Genomic DNA, 19,517 nt, shown 5'->3' with positions numbered 1-19,517 from the left:
CTCTGTAGAAAGATGTCTGTTGCCACCAGACCAGAGGCAAGAAAGTTCATCATTAAACAGCAGCTTGTAGGAATTTTGTACTCTGAAAGTCCCAGAGGGACCCAGATTATAGGCAGTGCCTGTTCTCTGTTCCATTCCTGGGTTCTAAGCTGTACTGTGTACTAGCCTCCTGGGGAAATGCAGCTAATCTTAGGATAAGACAGTGAGATCTCCAGGTTGTGGTCAAGGGTCTTTTCTCTTGTGAGAGAATAGACTTCCTGAGGAGACTGAGATATTTAAGGGTTGGACTATTCTCCAGATTTCCTGCAAGGCCCTGTTCTGTGGCAGAGCACTACTGTCTCATCAGTGTACAACTGAATAGATTCTTCTCTGAGAAAAATCACTCTTTGTGCAAGGATGAGAGAGGGCTTCTGGGAACTCTAAGGAATTATTTGTAACAGTGCAATTGTATTACATAATGTAAGTGTACTGAGTGCTGTGGGAATCCACAACGTACATGGTGGTGTTCACATTATTTCATTTTCTGAAAAATGTCCAAGGCACACACATAGGACCCAATGACAGCATTATCAAGATAAAAAATAAATGCAGTCAAAGAAGAAGCACCAAATTTGCTTTAAAATATGGAAGAAGTTAATTTCCATACAGGATTAAGATGAACCCAAAGTTACCTCACTTTATTAAGATAGTATGAAAATATGTTTGGTTGACCTTGGCTAGCCTGCAAGGCACTCACCAATCCCTCTATCACTTCCCTGCCTCAACAGGAGATGTGGCAGAAGGCTTGTGGTTCAAGATAAGGGTAAGGATATGACTCAGTAATAACTGTCTTGGGCCAAACAGACTCAGTGCGGGTAAATTAATTTAATTTATTGCAAATCAAAAGTAGGACAATATGAAATAAAAACAAAATCTTAAAACACATTCCTCCCACTGGTCCTTACTTCAACTTCACTCTTGACTTCTTTACTTCCTCCTCCTGAACAGTGGATGGAGAATAGGGGTTCAGGTCAGTTATTAATGCTTTCTCTCTTCCTCCTCATGCTCTTCCCCCAGCATGGGGTGCCTCCCATGGTAATAAAGCCTCTTATTTGGCCTTATCATAATGCAGAGCACTAGGGCTCAGGAGCTCAGTCCCTGGGTAGGGACTGGGTGCCCGAAGCTAGCTCGCTCATGCCAAGACCGCAGGGCTACCATCTAGCAAGCATGGTGATTATCAGCTCTATAGTGATTGCAAGCTCTCAGGATTTCAGCTTTGCTTGCTAGGTAGTGGTGCCCTGGGCTTGAGGCTGCAGCAGACGGAGAGAGAGGAGAAGGAGAAGGCGCAGGCTGTTCCACGAAGATGGCTTTATTTGGGGAGGTCCGTGAAGGGTCTCTGCTCTTCTTCTTTCTCTCCTAATGGGGTACAGTATGCTTCTTTTATAGGGTTGGAAAGGATCCAAGCTTGACCAATGGGTAAGGGGTTAACATGACATTGCCTTATAGGGTTACAGAGGTAGGTTAAGGGGTGGAGGACAAGAAAACAGGAATTTTCTTTTGCTGTTTCAGCATTCCTATTGTTCATATCCTCCATGGTGCTTTTCCTAAATCTATGGGGTTTACTACACCATGGGAGACAGTATTTCACAAAATTATACAACACAGATCCTTCCCATGGGCTGCAGTTGTTCATGAACTGCTCCAGTGTGGGTCTTTTCCACAGGGTGCAGTCCTTCAGGAACAGACTGCTGCAGTGTGGGTTCCCAGATGGAGTCACAGGTCCTGCCAGAAAACCTGCTTCGTCATGAGCTCCTCTTCATGGGGTCACAGGTGCTGTCAGAGGCCATCTCAATGATGGGCTTTTTCTTCTTTGGTTCACAGGTTCCTTCAGGGAGCATCCACCTGCTTGGACATGGGATCCTCCACAGGCTGCACGGTGAATGTCTGCTCCGTAGGCTGCAAGGGCACACCTGCCTTACCAGGGGCTGCACCACAGGCTGCAAGGGAATCTCTCCTCCAGTGCCTGGAGCACCTCCTCCTCCTCCTTCTTCCCCTCCAGACCTTAGGGTCTGAAGAGTTGTCTGTACCATTCTCTCACCCATTGGCTGCTGTTCTGCAACACTTTTTTCCCCTTGTTAAATACACTGTCACTGTGTGCTGCCACCAGTAGCTCAGCTTTGGCCAGCAGCGGGTCCGTCAGTGCCAGCTGGAGTTGACTCCTTCTGGCACAGGGGCAGCTTCTGGTATCTTCTCACAGAAGCCACCCCTGTAGCCTGCTTGCTACCAAAACCTTGGCATGTAACCCAAATATGGATGATCCAAAAATGGGCTTTTATGATTTTATACTTGAATTTTCTAAAACATAGTTTGGGAGGTGTAAAAGACAAGCATCTTGAACAACAAACACCAGTTGAAAGAATGAAACAAAGGCTCCAACATTTTGTCTCATCTCTATCCTGGCCACTCGAGAGAGAGCTACTTGGTAGACTGTGAACTGAACGGTGGAAAGGAGGACAGTGTGGATTTGGTTGGCATCACATATATGCCCTGAGGTATCACTGATTTATTTCTGTGACTCATTTGTCTTTGCCAAAACTTCATGATGCCACATTTTCAATAGTATGACTCCAGGACCAGGAACTAAATTACTAAATTCCACTAAATTAAATTGCTAAATTAAATCTCTAAAATCTTCTCCGTCTGAGAATATAGGGTCTTCAAAGTGTGACCAGAATTAAGTGTTGGTAGGTTATTTGATAAAAAGCTCATGTCCACACTTGGCGCAGAAGAACAATATCAAAGAGAGGAACCTTCATCTTTATGGGGAGCTCAGAAAAAAGATTCCTTGTCCCAATCTCAGGAGTGTCACAAAAGAGAACTGATGGTCATCATCCAGGTCTGAAACACACCAGATGAGTCTGGATAGGCCTTCCAGACAAACTTAGGGGTTGAAGTCAGGGATACAATTGATGGCATTTGAGTTTTGCCTTTTTTTATTTTACATGTTGTCTGTATTCTTCACACATATATTTGTAACTATGCCACCTATTGTATTAGTACCTAGCTTTCCCAGTGATTTTCCATGGCTTTTCCCTAAGCAGAAAGACAAAACAACTTCCAGAGCTCCAAGCCCTGAGGGGTACAAGGATCCATGCTATCTTGGTTCTTCCTGGGAACCAAGAGTCAGAACCACTCTTCCAGATATATTTCATGGACAAAGTACAATTAGTGCTGAAGGGGGGCTCCAGAGAAGGGGCTTGGCCTGGGGGGGGGGAATTGCATCACCACTTGTCCTCCTAATTGGTGTTTTTTATCCATTATACTAACCTATAAAAATGTACTTACCCCTGGGAGAGGGTGGGTGGGCTTTTGTGGACATCTTTCCATAGATGCCTCTGAAGGCCTTCAAATAAATTTCCCCTTTTATATTACCTCCTTACTAAAATTATCTCAAGTTTCATTTCCAGGTTGGGCAAAAGGCAACACTATCTAGAGGGTATAACACACACTGTGGATGCAAGGGAATAGAATAGAATAGAATAGAATAGAATAGAATAGAATAGAATAGAATAGAATAGAATAGAATAGAATGTTCATCAAGTCCAACTGCCTGATTGTGACAGGGCTGATTCAAAGTTAAAGCTGTTTTTAGGGACATTTTCCAAATGCCTCACACACTGACAGCACAGGGCATCAGTAACCTCCACAGAAGACCTGTTCCAGGGAATGATCATCCTCTCGGTAAAGAAATGTTTCCAAGTATCAAGTCTGAACCTCCCCTTAATAAAGCCTCTTATTTGGCCTTATCATAATGCAGAGCACTAGGGCTCAGGAGCTCAGTCCCTGGGTAGGGACCGGGTGCCCGAAGCTCGCTCGCTCATGCCAAGACCGCAGGGCTACCATCTAGCAAGCATGGTGATTATCAGCTCTATAGTGATTGCAAGCTCTCAGGATTTCAGCTCTGCTTGCTAGGTAGTGGTGCCCTGGGCTTGAGGCTGCAGCAGACGGAGAGAGAGGAGAAGGAGAAGGCGCAGGCTGTTCCACGAAGATGGCTTTATTTGGGGAGGTCCGTGAAGGGTCTCTGCTCTTCTTCTTTCTCTCCTAATGGGGTACAGTATGCTTCTTTTATAGGGTTGGAAAGGATCCAAGCTTGACCAATGGGTAAGGGGTTAACATGACATTGCCTTATAGGGTTACAGAGGTAGGTTAAGGGGTGGAGGACAAGAAAACAGGAATTTTCTTTTGCTGTTTCAGCATTCCTATTGTTCATATCCTCCATGGTGCTTTTCCTAAATCTATGGGGTTTACTACATCCCCTGACTCCTAAGATTCAGGGAATCTTAGGATTACACAAGATATCTTTTGGCTGGTGTAGGGGACAAAACTAAAGACAGGAAGGGAGGGCTTATCTTGGCTTGTAGAAAATGGATCATAGAGGGCTAGGAGGACAAAAGCAGTTGCCCATGTGTAAACAGGTTGCTGGGCAGTATGCTTGTCTGGCCATGACCCTCACCCAATGATCACCCATTGTTCTGCATTCTTCCTAAATTCCATTTCTAGCTATTATCCTAAATAAGTGGACTCTGTTCTGTGTGGATGTGATTGTATGGATGTCTAAGAGTCAGCAACTGAAATCAGACAAGAGATTATAGGGCTTGCAAATCAGCAGAGTCATCAACTGAAGAGACTGGAGTGAGTAAAAACAAGCACCAATAACTCCACTGCAGATAAGGGATTATATGTGTCTGGTGCAAGCAATTGGACCAAGTGAGAGTGCAAATATCGAGCCAAACTAGGTGGAGAAGAGATTAAGAGGCTTGGGAAGGAAGTATGTCTCTAGAAGTGAGGCAGTTGGAGAAGGTAACTTCCAAAGGGACCAAGAAGTCCAGGCCAACTGATAGAGAGGATGTAAAATCTGAAGGTCAGCTGAGAGACTGCATGTGTCTCTGTGTGTGTGTGTACATGTGTGGGAAGAAGCTGGGGACAACAGTGATCCAGGCTGGAAGGAGGGCCTGTCTAAGAAACTGGGTGGTGTTTGCTCAGGAGAGATCAGCAGTGTGCATGTTTATGTGCTGCTGCATGCAAGGAAATCTGTACCAGCAGCTGGAGTGGGACTGTGGGGTGTGGAGAATAGTGTGTCCAGATGCCAGTAACTGGGTGACCTGGGATCCACAGCCAGTTACTGGGTGGATGGCATGTCTAAGCCCAGCTACTGAGAGAACTGTGGTGCATGTGAGTGAGGAGGGCTGCACCAGCCCTTGGAGAGGTGCTCATTTGTGAAGGTACAGCAGGCTGATCAGAGATCAGAGGTCCAGCTTTCAGCAGATCATGGTGTGTGTCTGTGGGTGACGAGTGAAGAGCAACTACAGTGGGACTGCAAGTCTTAGGAGCTCGTATGTCCAGGGTACAACAGTGGGGCACATGGTGGATCCAGGGGTAGACTGAGTATCTAAGGTCAGCTACTGGAGGAATCCACATTATACATAGCATATATTTCCTAATAATACACTTTCATCCTGATTAGCCACAGGGCAGCAAGATGAGGCCATTGATGCTGTTCGTGCTTGTGTGAGTGCTGAGTGTTTCTGGCTGTATTGATCTGTGTAGCTGTCCATGGCTGTATGCACATATATATTGCAGAAATGAGTTTGTATGTTTGTGCCTACCAAGAATGAGTTTAGTTTCACTACTGAATACCAATACAAGCTAGGGGATGAAGGGATTTTGAGCAGCCCTGGGGAGAAGGACTTGGAGGTTGATTTGAAGACATTGATTTTGCTCTTATGAGAGAACATAATTTCATTTGCCCTACACTACCACAAAACCTTCACTCATACTACAGCCAAACTCAACCCTAACATGAAGGGTCCTTTCAAGTCAATTTATGACATTCTCGGTCATTTCAATAATTGCCTTGAGTTACTGAAATCAGAGTTTATAAGCTAATTTTACAATAGTTTGTAAACTATTCTGTATCCTGAGGCAAGCATAGGTATATAACCAATCAAAAAATTACCCATATATATCTCCTACATTTGAAAAATTGCGAATCCATTGCACATTAGCATTTTGCTGTCCTCCCTCAGAACTGTGGGTAGATTGTTTTAACTTCATTCCAGCACAGCAGAAAGCAAGTTAAAATCCACCAAGGATGCTCTGGAGGGTCATTGGACTCTGGTTATAAATTCACAGATCAGGGTGCATAACGGCTGACTGGATTCCTGCTGACTCCTTGGACGGTGTCTGTGCTCCAGAGTTTTGGATGGGGTTGCTCTAGAGTAGGTTTGTGGCTGCGCCTCTCCGCTGTGAGGCCTCGGGCTGCTCCCAGGCGAGAGGCAAGCTGAGGGAAGGTGAGGCTTTTACTGAACGCCCGCTGCACCACACAGCCCAGTCTTTCACACGGTGTTCATTTACATCGACGATCCCAGCTCCAAGCACAGCCGAGAGGCCACCCAGAACCAAACCTGCCAGGGCGCGGCAGAACACAGAGGACATTGGCACCTCTCGGTGCATCGGCAGCGGGAGGCACAGGGTGCGCGAACAGGGCGAGGCTCCGCCCGACGCAGCGCACCTGCCAGCGCGTTTCGGGGGACGGGGCAAACGGGGATAGCAGGAATAACGGGGAAAACGGGGCTGGCGGGAGCGCGGCCGCGCCAGCGGGCCATGTAAGGCAGCGCCGGCCGCGCAGTCCCTCAGCCGCCCCGCGAGGCCGGGCGCGGCCCCGGCCGGCCGGCGCGCGCCGCCTATGGGCGCTCGCGGCGGGCGGGCGGCGCCGCGCGCCCGCCAATGCCCGCGCGGGGGGGGCGGTGCCGCTGCAACGGCCGCGCCGGCTGCGGACACCCGCGGCTGCCGCCAAGCGCGCCGCACGGAGCCCGGCCAGCGGCGCCAGAACTGCAGGCCTCCGCAGCCGGCGGTGAGTGTGCGGGTGCCGCTCCTGGGCTGGCCGAGCACCGCTCCGCCGGGGGTGGGGGGGTGGGGTGCGTGTCGTGTGCTGTGCGCCGTGCCCGCTCCCTCTTTCCCATCGCGTCGCTAATCGATCGCAGCTCGGCTGCTGATAGCGCGAGGGAGGGGGCGGTGGAGGCGTCTGCCGGGGGTCTGGCGGCTCCGGTGCCTCCCTCCCGGTACCAGCCCCCACCGGAGGGGCTCCCGAGCCCAACCCGGCGCGGCCGCCGCCGTCGTTATGTAACGCCCGCGGGGGGTTGCGGGCGGCGGCGCCGCGTCCCTCCTTGGGATTCACCTCCGTGCTGTCCCCGCGATTGTTCTGCGCTCCCCTCCAGGAACCGGGGACCAGGAGCTGGCGGGGAGCGGGGCTTGGCGAGGAGGTGCGCGCCTTTCCCTGCCATGGGGATGAGCTCCGCCAGCCGCATCCCCCGATCGCCATCTAGGAGGTACGCGCGGCCGCAGCCAGCGTGCAACCCGGGCGGCTTCCCGGCTCCCGGCGGCAGCAGGTCCGTGGCTGGGCGATGCTGGAGGCTGGCTGCGGGCAGCCGGCGAGTCCCGCGCTGCGCCCGCGGGCGGCTCCCGGAGAAGCCGGGAAGGAGCCACCTTGCGCGCACACGCCAAATGCTCCGCAGTCAACAACAAAGCTTCGACCGACGGCGACGCTGCTGTTGCTTCATGCGCTCGTTTAGAAGCACCGGACCGATGCGGAGAGACAATTTGCCGTTTCTTTTCTTTCTTTATTTTTTTTTTCCTTGAAATCCCCAAGTGGTAGCTGGAGGGGCTTCGTCTTCAAGACTCGCTGCTGTATAGCGTCCTCCGCAAAACCGGCATCAGGTGTGGGAGACCATTTAGCGCCGGCGGAGTAATGCCCGTAGGTATACAGCCATGTATTCAGGGGTGGAAAACGAGGACGAGACAAAATCCTGTGTTTTTATCTGTAAACTCGGCTAGCTTGTTTGAAAATAAATACAGCCTCTCCGCTGCCAGATCACATTCGGTTGCAAATATTTCTCCAGTCCTGGGTAAAAGCTCTTGTACATAGGTGAAATTATTCCAAGGGGAAGTTGGATGTATGCTACAAGGTGCCGAATGCACATGTGAATAGCATCTTAAACACTGACAGCTTCAAATCATGTAGGAGATGCTGCTGACAACCCGTTTCCCTGTTAATGTTTTGCAGGCTCTACACAGGGCAGGTTTGGGAGGGGACAATTTATTTTTTTTGGTTTTACAGAGGGTTGCATAACCCCTCATGTTTATTGAAGAAAAGAAAGAGGAGGAGCAAACCAAAGCCCCAGCTTGAAATGAAACACATGATGTGAGACTGTCTTTTACTGAGCCGTCCTGCTGTTTTCTCTGCTAGCATCATTAAATAATATGCTTTAGGTAGGTTGGAAAGGGTTAGCATGACAGTAAAACATTAAGGTATGGATTTTTTTCCCCTCTAGTTTTTTAGGGTTAGCATGATAGTAAAACATTAAGGTATGGGTTTTTTTCCCCTATACACTTTCATAGTCTTAGGCTTAAAATAGCATCACTGTTTATCGAACCTATACAACATTTTTTTTAAATAGCAATGGCCATTTTTTTAATCCTTTAGTGATGAGCCACTTCTTTATGTTTTTAGAGACCCCTATCCCAGTTTGACCTTTCATCTCCCCAGTCCAAAAATAAAATGGTATTTTGAATGCCTTTGTACATTTCTGGGTCACAGTTATATGCTTTTAAATAGTGCATCATTTGTAACTGCTGGAAATGTATGTCCAATATTAAATTATAGTACAGTGTAATGCTTAGACAGCATACCATGCAAGGATCAAATTGCAGATAAAGTTCACATAGGAATCTCCTGCAATGCTTGCACTTGACCCTTGTAAATCTAAGAAAAGGTATTTATAAATGGAAATATACATCCAGCAAGTAGTTCTTTCTGTGTCATATTTAATCTGTGGCTTGACTGTGGTGATAAAACATGCAGCTGTGATTGTAGTGGTTTTAATATTTGGCATTTTTATATTAACTTGGTATTTGGTAGTGGTATTGGTATTTTTGGTAGAGCTATTTTTGCTTCTTGTATCTTGAGCTTAATTTGAAAAAATAAAACAAGGGTCTTTCAAAGAGTGAGGCAGTCGGTTATGTCAATTTATGTTAAGTATTCTCATTATAGATAAAAGCAATTAATTGTACTCAATATATCTCATAGCACCTCAGAGAATAAGCCATGCAATGTTTAACCTTGATAACTTGCTTTCAGGTGATAATCTAAAATACAAAATAAAATCAGATGGTTTTCTTGCTTTACACACTTTAATTATGTAAGTCTCCAGTGTGAGGATGTGACCATACTCACAAGCAGCTATCTCTCTCTATGTTTACATATTACTGTATATATTTCATATATTACAAGAACAGTCATTCTGTGGCATAGTCAGTCATTCAATGATGTAATGTCCTTTTTTATTTGCACATGCGTAGTGATTGTAGGCTTGGATAAATGGAATGGATTCTCTTCAGCAAGCAGCAAAGTTTGTTTTTGTCTCCCCCCTGAAACCCATTTTTATGCTGTGCCTAACTGAAATTAAATGCGGGTATATAATTTCCACACCTACTGTTTCTCTGCTGCACTGGCATGACTACTGTGGGCATAAGTACTTCTAGAAGTCTCTGCCAGTTAGTTGAAAGGAAATATTTTGCTTACTGTTTGTATTGCCATAGTGTCTGGAAGCTGTGGTTGGGGACCTTTACTAATGTGTTATGTCCAGTATAATGGAACAATAACTTGGGTATGGCCCCCTAAATATTCTGATCTAAAATAAAGAACATTTTCTTTCCAAAGAAAATAAAGAACTGTGAGTGGTGCAAAAGAGAAATCAAGCTGATGTTAAGAAGGATACATTGGTATGTGTGTGCCTTATTCAGCTGTGTACTTTCTCATTCTCATGTAAGAGTAATGGGAATTGTAGAACTTAATGTAAGACTGCCACTGTTCTCTGAGGGTTATCCTTGGGACATGAGAATGGCTTGGGTTTGGGGGATTTTGAAATGCATCTAACTTGACTAAATGCTGAAAACTAAGGTAAACAATCTACATCAACCTAATATGAAACATTTTCTCTTCAGACCATCTAATTTTTACAGTTTTTTTTAATCTATGGTAATATTTTAAAGTTTTGAAGTGGAGTTTTCATTTCAAATTCCAGTTGTACAGGAAAACAAATGTTTTTCCTGATTTCCCATTGTTTTCCCTTTTCCTGAGTGTTTTCTGTAAGCTGTTCTAGCTCTTTCTTCATCTCATCCCCCTCATGTGCCTAACCCCCCTCAGAAATACATAATAATAATAACTACACCTTCAGCCAGCTAAAAGACATTTCTGAGTGAATGCATCACTTTGCCCACCCCAAATTGCCCATACATGGAAGTATTGCAAGAATTTCCCATTCCAGTGTAGGCTGTTTTTTGGGATACTTTGGAATAGTGATGAAAAGATCTGTACAGTGAAAGGATGTTACTGGTAAAATACCCTTATAAAAATATGGTCTTTAAGTACCCAGGGACTGTACATGTGTTACAGGACAAGTATGCATATCCTGCTCAGGTTTCAGGACACTCTTCCTGAGTGGGTGTTTATCTCAAGTGCTGACAGAGCAGAACAGACTGATTCTGTGCTACTCAGTTTTCTTGGCTCACAGTGGTATGTCCATCAAAACAGTTGGGAAGTTTTTCTTTGTTTTAGTTCTTATATGTGGTGGGTGGGCAATTCACTTTGCTGCTGCTGCTGCTAAGAGGGATTCTTAACTCTGTCAGGACTCTGAGGCAGCTGTGGAGAAGCTTAGGCTCTTACTCTTGCTAGTTGTCTTAAGGTTCCCTCTTTCTTTTCCTCCTGAAACTTCTCCTGCCTCGTAGTGTCCTGCATTTGTGGTATGAGTTTACCTTGTCCTGGATGGAAACCCAAGAGGTGGCAACCAAGAGTTTACAGCTCAAAGGTTCAATGCATTATACAGCTTATGAAATGATAAAAATGAATCTGCAGTGTTACTGTTTAAAATAATCAAGTTAATTTTTGCTCAGTTTGGCTAATCTCAGGAATATGCATCTGTGTCAGTGTTCATATATTGGGAGCATTTGACAAAATGAGCACAAAGAAACTTGAAATTAAAAAAATCAATGAGATAACAGTTTTTGCTTGAGTCTCTGAGGGTTGCAGTCCTAGTTCAAATTCTTAAATGGATCAATGCTAAGAAAATTCTTGCAGTAGTAGTGAAAATGCTAAGATATCTTGCTCACAATTTTTTTTTTCCATTGTTGATGACACTGTTTAATTTACAAACCTGTTTTGGCCTATCTCTTCTGATTTGAGTATTGGAAGGAGTAGTACCCAAATATTTCATCTTAGAAGCATGTATAGATGTGAAAGAACTTACTGATTTAGCAAAGTAGTATTTCCCTTCTTATTTTGGACCAGGCTGTGGGTGGTTGCAAAAAATCTGTACTTAATGGTTAGTTTATTTTTGTGGATTCAGACAAAAGTGAAGTAGCAGATTTTAAGAACATAAGGGATCTTTAGACAGTCTAACTTGATTCATGTATTGGTTATATTGAGTTAGTTATCCAAGAGCAATAACCTAGATATGGTAAAAGTCTGTCTTTCAGAGATATGTGACTAAATAGATCTTCTGTATTAAAGGCAGTCTAATGTGTGGACATGAGGATCTGAAGTATTTGCAGCTGTTCTTGGGAGTTACCTTCAGTCCCTGATGTGGTTGATTGTCTCTTCATAAAGAAGTCATATTTCTAATTTGCACTGACGTAGCCTGAATTTTCAACTGTTGAGTTTTTTGATATCTTTGGTAGTAAAGAGCCATTTAGTAGGTGATTCATTTTCTCTGCAGGGGTATTTGGATCTCTCAAGAATTCCACCAATGTAATTTGTAAAGTATCTTATGGTAAAACATTGTCTCATGATTTTGCATCTCTTGTATCATCTTCCTTTCTTTGATCAGAGGTGCTTTGTGACTACTAAGTCTTACAGTGCTTTCCAGTCTTTGTCAGCTCAGTTTTTTCTTAGATTTAATTCTGTCCCTGTCAATAGTTGATTCTCTAGATACTTTTACTTATGGGTGCTACTCAAAGTCCCCCATCTTAATGGAGTTTGAAGTGATCTTTCTGTACAATCTTTGATCCACTTTCATGGAGTGGATCTTCATTACTCATGGCTTTTCCAGAAATATTTTGTATGGGTTCTGTGGAAGTTCCAAGTAAAGTCTGGTCTGGGTGGATGTGGTGGGAGGATACAATGTACAGTGTATGAAGAAGTGAGGCGAAGCAAGCTCTACAATTGTAGTGGAACCTGTATTCAGCTAATCCTAAAGTGATGACAGGCCTAGCATGTTATTTGGAGCTGTAAATTAATTGTATGACTACTGTGGAGAGCAGCTGTTGTCTTCCACTCTTTCCAGATCTGTGATTTGAAGTCTTTTTTTGATACATACAAAATATGAAAAAATACCTCATCTAAACACTTGAGTCTCCTCTTTTGTTGTTCTTTAATTGGTGTCATTCAGTTTCTCCTGTGAAGGCAGTTCTAGACACTGGCTTGTATCCTTGCTTGTGTATGAAACTGCAGAATGTTTGTGTCCAGATTAGTCATCTACCAGTGACAGCAGCCTGGCAGAGCTTAGGATGAGTACTTAGAAAGTGGAACTCTCAAATGGAGTAGTGGCATAATGAAAAAAAAGCATAATAAGAGTTTACCAGTACATGTCTATGTTGTGGATGCCTTATTTATGCTTTTACCTTCATAGTTAAAACCTTGTGTAAGTGACGTGGTGGTTTTACAGGATATTGTGGAGCTAGTTAAGAGTTAGCTAGATAGAGAATTTTTGTGTACTTTTAAGTGTTGTCAGGTGAACATGTTTTTTGAAAGAAATAAGTTGCAATGGATCTGTTACTGATAAAGGTTTGTGTGTCTGTGTACAAATGCTTAGTTTATATAAAGAGGTGATATTTATGAAGTGGTTCTTTGAAATGAAGGAGTGTAATTTACTAAGAACTAAACTTAGTTTTGTATCTCAAGCAACATTGTAGAAGTAAGTAGCTGAATAGCAATAGTTTTTAGAAATACAACAGTAACAATAATTTATCAGCAGTCAAAATAATCTCTTTGCTCGAAAATATGTTTCTAAGTTAGATCCTTCAATGGCATATGTGATGGCATATGTTCACAGTCTGAAATACTGTTTTGCTGAGGAGAAACATTGGACAGGTTAAGTAGGTACCTTTTCTGTTACTCTGTGTGTGTCCTGCTGAAAGTCTAAATGTATCTGTATGATCTGGCCAGCCTTGCCCTTGTCCATAGTGCTAAATTCACATATATTGTTAAGAGAGCTTGAGTTTCAGCCATGCAGTTCCTCAGAAAGCCTGCAAAAGGATTTAATTTTCTTTAGGTAAAGATGGGTTTAACTTTAGATAGAGTTGTTAGCTTTGCTTGTTTTGCAGTGGTCTCTGCTCATTTGCCTTCTATGTTGTATGCTAGGGAATATGGGTGGCTGTCATTCACTTCAGCATCACATGTAGAGAAATATAACCAGAGCAGATCTCTGAAGAGAAATGCTTTAACTCTGGCTCCTGCAGGTAGCTGTGAAGGAAGCTTAAGGGAAGCTTTAAGAGCGGTTAAAGCATTGTTTTTTTTAGGAGGATGTTGCATTTCTCCTTCTGCTTGTCCTTCCCTAAGCCTGAATGTTTATGCAAAAATGTGGGAAAAAGATTCCATCTGCTGTGCATTGTCTCTGCTGTTTTTATTTGGCATAAATAATTACAGAGAGAAAATAAATGAGAATTCACTTTCATTGCAATTTTGTTAAGTTTTTATAACAAGGGGAAGATGGATCAAGTACTAAAATAAACCAGATACAGTCAGACAAATTCAAATGCCTTGCACAGTTCATAATTCATTATGCACTCAATTAACTCATAAAAATAACACCTCCTGTGCTCGTTGAAAAGTTGCTTTCTTGTTTACTTGGATTGGCTAGAAGGTCTTAAGAAATTCTGGATGACAACTACTTGTGGTGCATTGGATGTGTTTTTCCAACAGTGCAGTAACAGATTCCGATGAAAATTGTGCCCTAAGCACTTGCATGCTTGCCAAAACTTGGTGGGCAGGAAAAATGAGCAGGAGAATGGAAGGTAAAAACAGGTAACACTGAACATATAAAACTAGTTGCCTGGGGTGTATGGTAGAAAGGATTAAGAAATGAGGGAGGTATCAGGGCTAAGACTGAGACCCTGAAGAGATAGTGCATTTTAGGTTGTAGGAGCCTGAGGAATTTACAGTGCAGACTTTGGTTGCTAGCTAGGTGATGGCCTTGATGCTCAGTGTAAACATAACTTTGTGTTGTCGTGTTGCGGGTATTACACCTGAGAAATAAGGCTAGCCTGGGCAAAGGTGAGTGTTACAGGAAAAAGGAGATGCTGGCAGTACCATTATTGCATTGCAGCTGGGCCATTGTGCTGTCGGATTCTGAAAATTCATCAGTCTTAGCAGTCAGAGGTCTGCTTGACTCTTAAATGATTTCTGCTGTTTAAAAGTGTGAATTGGAAGTTTTCCTTAATTCGCGCTAGACTTTTGACGTCATTTTAGCAAATTCTTGGTTGATAAGTATTGTAAAGCATGAACAGTTTTAAAATCCATTTCCTTTTCCATCACGCTAATCCTTTTCCATTAGCGTGAATGCATCTGAGGCTGTAATAATGTTGTAATATTCTAGTCTGTTGCTCTGTCTTAGACAGTTACACTCATATTTGTTTCCATGGCAGTTGATGTTGTGAGATGACTTCATTAAAACTGTTTTTTAACACTGTTTAAAACTTCCTGCAAATGAAAGCTATTAGAGGTAAGCTAGACAAAGCAGATGAAAAAGTACATGGTAAAGCACCAAAAAAAATAGGAATTTTGTATCCTGCTGATATGTGTATCAGTCTTGAACTGAGCCAAGGGAAATATAGGTTGGATATTAGGAAAAAGTTTTTCATGGAAAGAGTGATAAAGTACTGGAATGGTCTGCCCAGGGAGGTGGTGGAGTCACCATCCCTGGATGTGTTTAAGAAAAGACTGGATGTGGCACATGGTGCCATGGTTTAGTTGAGGTGTTAGGGCATGGGTTGGACTTGATGATCTTGAAGGTCTCTTCCAACCCAGTCATTCTGTGACATGTATGTGTGTGTATATTTTTTTAATTTTTTTTAGTAAACAGTTTTTTTGATGTGAACTTCCTAAAAGGGTTTAATAGATTTGCAGCTAGTAAGAATGTATTTTTATTTCCTTTATCAAGTCAGAGAATGTTGGCTCTTAGAGTAGTCATTGCACTCATGTATCTGCTTTATGTGACCTTAATAATTAAAGTAGTGTAGAATATGGGTCCTGGGGTCCTCATGATGTTCTGAATACTGCAGAACAGAACAGACATGTTTCTTCATCCCTCTCCTTTCGTTTCTCTATCCATGCAATGGCAGTGATGATAATTTGCATTAAAAATACTAAGCTTTCTGCTGAGCAAATAAGCCATGAATTAGTTGTCAGGGATGGGGCAGTGAAGGTGCTGTGGTGAATTCTGACCTGTTAGGACATATGCATATTCAGAGTTGCATAAGCTTCTGAAATTGTTGGAAAAAATACTCTGGGACTTAGTAAGTCTTCCTTACTAAGAGGCAGATTACTTGTAAGAGCAATTCCCACAAATTTAAATCAAAGCTATACCATAATTCCTGCAGTTTCTTGACACTTGGAGAGGGTGTGAAAGAGTGTAAATTAATATAAGTCCTTCAGTAGAGTTGGCAGTTGGTTAGTACTGAGGCTTTGGGTATTCACACAGCTCTAGAAATTGACAACTGAAATTCACAGAAACATTCACTTCACATCTTTTATGAAAGAATCCAGGTTAATAAGTGACTTTATCTAGTGGAGGTCTTTCAGCTGTCTGTCTGCAGATGAATATATATTCTAGTCTCTGGCTAAAAAGAAGTTTGATGATATTAGAAAACTTTTTCTAATTGCTTAGGCACATGCTGAGAACACAGATCTGCACTTTCAGTCTATATAGCACAAGACAGTAATGAAGTCAGTGGCTGGCATCAGTTAACATGAGTTAGTTTGATCCCTGGCTTAATCTCCATATAATGTGCTGTATTATTTACCTATTGCAGAGTGAGGGAAGGGACAAGAACTGGTTTTTTGTGTTACTAAAGGACACAGACTATAGCAGTTCATAACGCAGTACCTAACTGTCTAAGTATTCTGTGGGTTTCTGAAACTCCATTTTTTTGGAGGATGGTTGTTCTTTCGCAAACCTCCAAAACTCTAGCATCTGCTTGTACCTCTTTCTTATCTGGCTGCTTTTGGTGATGTGGACCTGCTTGGTTGGAGCATGCAGTATTTGGAGAGGAGCATGCAGTATTGGTGGCTACTCCCACCTTCTTTCTGCTGACTCTGGAACTTGTTATTGTCTAATTTTATACATACTAGACCTTTTGGATGATGATGAAAGGCATTTCTTTGGTTAGCTGTAGTTGTTGTAGTCAGCATCTACACAGCTCATGCTTTTGAACAGTGGTTTAATTTTGTTTTACTGTATTTTATATTTGGTATTCAAGAGTAATCACTTTCTTTCATCTTTAACTTATCGTCTTACTGTGGCCCTGCCCCAACTTACTCATAATCTTTACTTCTAGCGGAATCTACCAAGCACCTTTTGATTCCTTTGTCCAGGGGAAAAGAATAAGGAAAACTCAGAACAGCATTTGATCTTGAATTTTTGTCAAATAGATTATTCTTTATTTCTGTTTGAGAGATCGTTTCTTTAACATGACATGATCTCCTTCCTTATCTCTAATCACTAAAAAAAATTAAAGGAGCTGGCCCCATTCAAAGTCTCATTTAATATCCTGTGTTGTGCAGTTCTTTACCTTCTAATTATGTTAACAAACACTTCACACTGTGTTGTTTGTAGAGTTAAGAAAGAAAAGTTTAAATTGAGACTAGATAATTTTTTCATCAATCCAGGTAGCTTTTTTTTGATATATTTCATGCTATTACATAGGATTTTAACAAGTAAACTGTAATTGTGATTCGACAAGGAGTGTCCATAATAATATTTGGCAACCACTGCAGAGCCCTGGTTTTAATCTCCCCTTGACTTTCTGCTTTAGATGGTGAGGATTTATTTGAAATTAGTTTGTTCTGCATACCAGATTTCACCATTCAAAACTAAAGCCTTTTCTGTCTGTTCTGCCTGATCCAGAACTACGCAAAAAACCCCAATACAAAGTTCATTTATTAATGAGTGAGAGAAGTTAGTATGGAACGATCTTTCTGAAGGCTAAATATGTTCGTGAGCATTTTTCCTATAGCAAGTTTATAAAGTTTAAATATATTAGCTACTGAAAGTAAGTAAAAAATTCTTTCAGTTGCTACACAGAATCACAGAATTTCTAGGTTGGAAGAGACCTTTAAGATCATCGACTCCAACCCATGTTCTAACACCTCAACTAGATCATGGCGCCAAGTGCCACATCCAGTCTTTTTTTAAACACATCGAGGGATGGTGACTCCACTACCTCCCTGGGTAGATGATTCCAGTATTTGATCACTCTTTCTGTGAAAAACGTCCTCCTTAATTCTAGCCTGTATCTCCCTTGGCGCAGCTTGAGACTGTGTCCTCTTGTTCTGTCTGTTGTTGCCCGGAGAAAGAGACCGACTCCCAGCTCACCACAGTCACCCTTCAGGAAGCTGAAGAGAGTGATAAGGTCACCTCTGAGTCTCCTTTTCTCCAGGCTGAACAACCCCAGCTCCCTTAGTCGTTCTTCATATGGCTTGTGTTCCAAGCCCCTCACCAGCCTCGTTGCTCTCCTTTGGACACGCTCAAGCATCTCAACGTCCCTCCTAAACTGAGGGGCCCAGAACTGGACACAATACTCAAGGTGTGACCTCACCAGTGCTGAGTACAGGGGAAGAATAGCCTCCCTGGTCCTGCTGGCCACACTATTCCTGATACAGGCCAGGATGCCATTGGCCTTCTTGGCCACCAGGGCACACTGCTGGCTCATGTTCAGCCGACTGTCAACCAGCACGCCCAGGTCCCTTTCCTCCTGAGCACTGTCCAGCCACACCATCCCCAGCCTATAACGTTGCAGGGGGTTATTGTAGCCAAAGTGCAGGACTTGGCACTTGGACTTATTGAACTTCATCCCATTAGATTCTGCCCATCCATCCAACTGTTCCAAGTCCCTCTGCAAAGCCCTCCGTCCCTCTAACAGATCGACACACGCTCCCAGCTTAGTGTCATCTGCAAATTTGCTAATAAAAGGCTCTAAACCCTCATCCATGTCATCAATAAAAATATTAAACAGAACTGGCTCCAGCACATACCCCTGAGGGACACCACTGGTGACTGGCCGCCAGCTGGATGCAGCACCATTCACCACCACTCTCTGGGCCCGGCCATACAGCCAGTTCCTAACCCAACAAAGAGTGCTCCTGTCCAAGCCATGGGCTGCCAGCTTGTGTAGGAGTATGCTGTGGGAGACAGTGTCAAAGGCCTTGCTGAAATCCAAATAAACAACATCTACAGCGTTCCCTGTATCCACTAGGCGGGTTACCTGGTCATAAAAGGCGACCAGGTTGGTCAAACATGACCTACCCCTCCTAAACCCAAGCTGACTGGGTCTGATACCTTGGCCATCCTGTAAGTTCTGTGTGATGGCACTTAATATAAACTGTTCCATTATCTTGCCAGGTACTGAGGTCAGGCTGACTGGTCTATAATTACCAGGATCCTCCTTTGCACCCTTTTTGTGAATGGGCATCACGTTGGCCAGCTTTCAGTCATCTGGAACCTCACCAGTGAGCCAGGACTGATGGTAAATGATGGAGAGTGGCTTTGCAAGCTCATTTGCCAGCTCTCTCATTACCCTGGGGTGGATCCCATCTGGTCCCATAGATTTATGAACATCCAAGCATTTCAGTAGTTCTTTGACTGCCTCCTCTTGGATAATGGGGGGACCGTTCTGCTCCCTGACACCATCAACCATTCCAGGCGGGCAGGTGTCTTGAAGGCAAGTCATCTTCCCACTAAAAACTGAAGCAAAGTAGGCATTAAGCACTTCTGCCTTCTCCTCATCTGCAGATGCTAAGTTCCCTCCCTTGTCCAATAAAGAACAAAGGCTGGTCTTACCCTTCCTTCTAGCATTAAGGTATTTGTAAAAACATTTTTTATTATCCTTTACAGAAGTCACCATTCTAAGTTCAAAATGAGCTTTGGCCTCCCTAATTTTTTTTCTGCATGCTCAAGCAGCCTTCTTGAATACTTCCTTAGAGACCTGACCCTCCTTCCAACGCTGATACATCCTCTTTTTATTCCTAAGTACCTCCAAAACCTCCTTGCCCAGCCAGGCTGGACGTTTACTCCATTGACTGATCTTTTGGCACACAGGGACAGTTTGTTCCTGCTATTATATTAAAGACTGTATAAGATAATAAAGCATGATTCTGCTGTGCTGTGCAAAGTTGATTCATGGTTATACACAACAAAGCATAATTGGCC

General features: G+C 43.4%; 1 protein-coding gene and 1 long non-coding RNA gene across 2 annotated transcripts in view; one reads left to right on the top strand and one right to left on the bottom strand.

The window, feature by feature from the left end:
* Positions 1–849: 849 nt before the first annotated feature.
* On the bottom strand, positions 850–6,496 carry LOC118700137 (uncharacterized). The gene is made up of 2 exons (XR_004982189.2): positions 4,291–6,496; positions 850–3,753 (listed from the first exon to the last, which is right to left on the bottom strand). It is a non-coding gene; the product is annotated as an uncharacterized LOC118700137 (long non-coding RNA).
* A 322-nt stretch (positions 6,497–6,818) lies between these two features.
* The window catches only part of TPPP (tubulin polymerization promoting protein), a 67,133-nt gene continuing 54,434 nt past the window's right edge, over positions 6,819–19,517 (top strand). Inside the window, exon 1 of the mRNA XM_036404501.1 lies at positions 6,819–6,892. The gene's annotated coding sequence lies outside the window, so the exon portion shown is untranslated. The remainder of the gene's footprint in view (positions 6,893–19,517) is intronic.

Source organism: Molothrus ater, chromosome 1, assembly GCF_012460135.2.
Source record: "Molothrus ater isolate BHLD 08-10-18 breed brown headed cowbird chromosome 1, BPBGC_Mater_1.1, whole genome shotgun sequence".
Taxonomy (NCBI): Eukaryota; Metazoa; Chordata; class Aves; order Passeriformes; family Icteridae; genus Molothrus; species Molothrus ater.
Note: the sequence above shows the minus strand (reverse complement) of the source record. Positions and strands in the feature narration are given on the sequence as shown.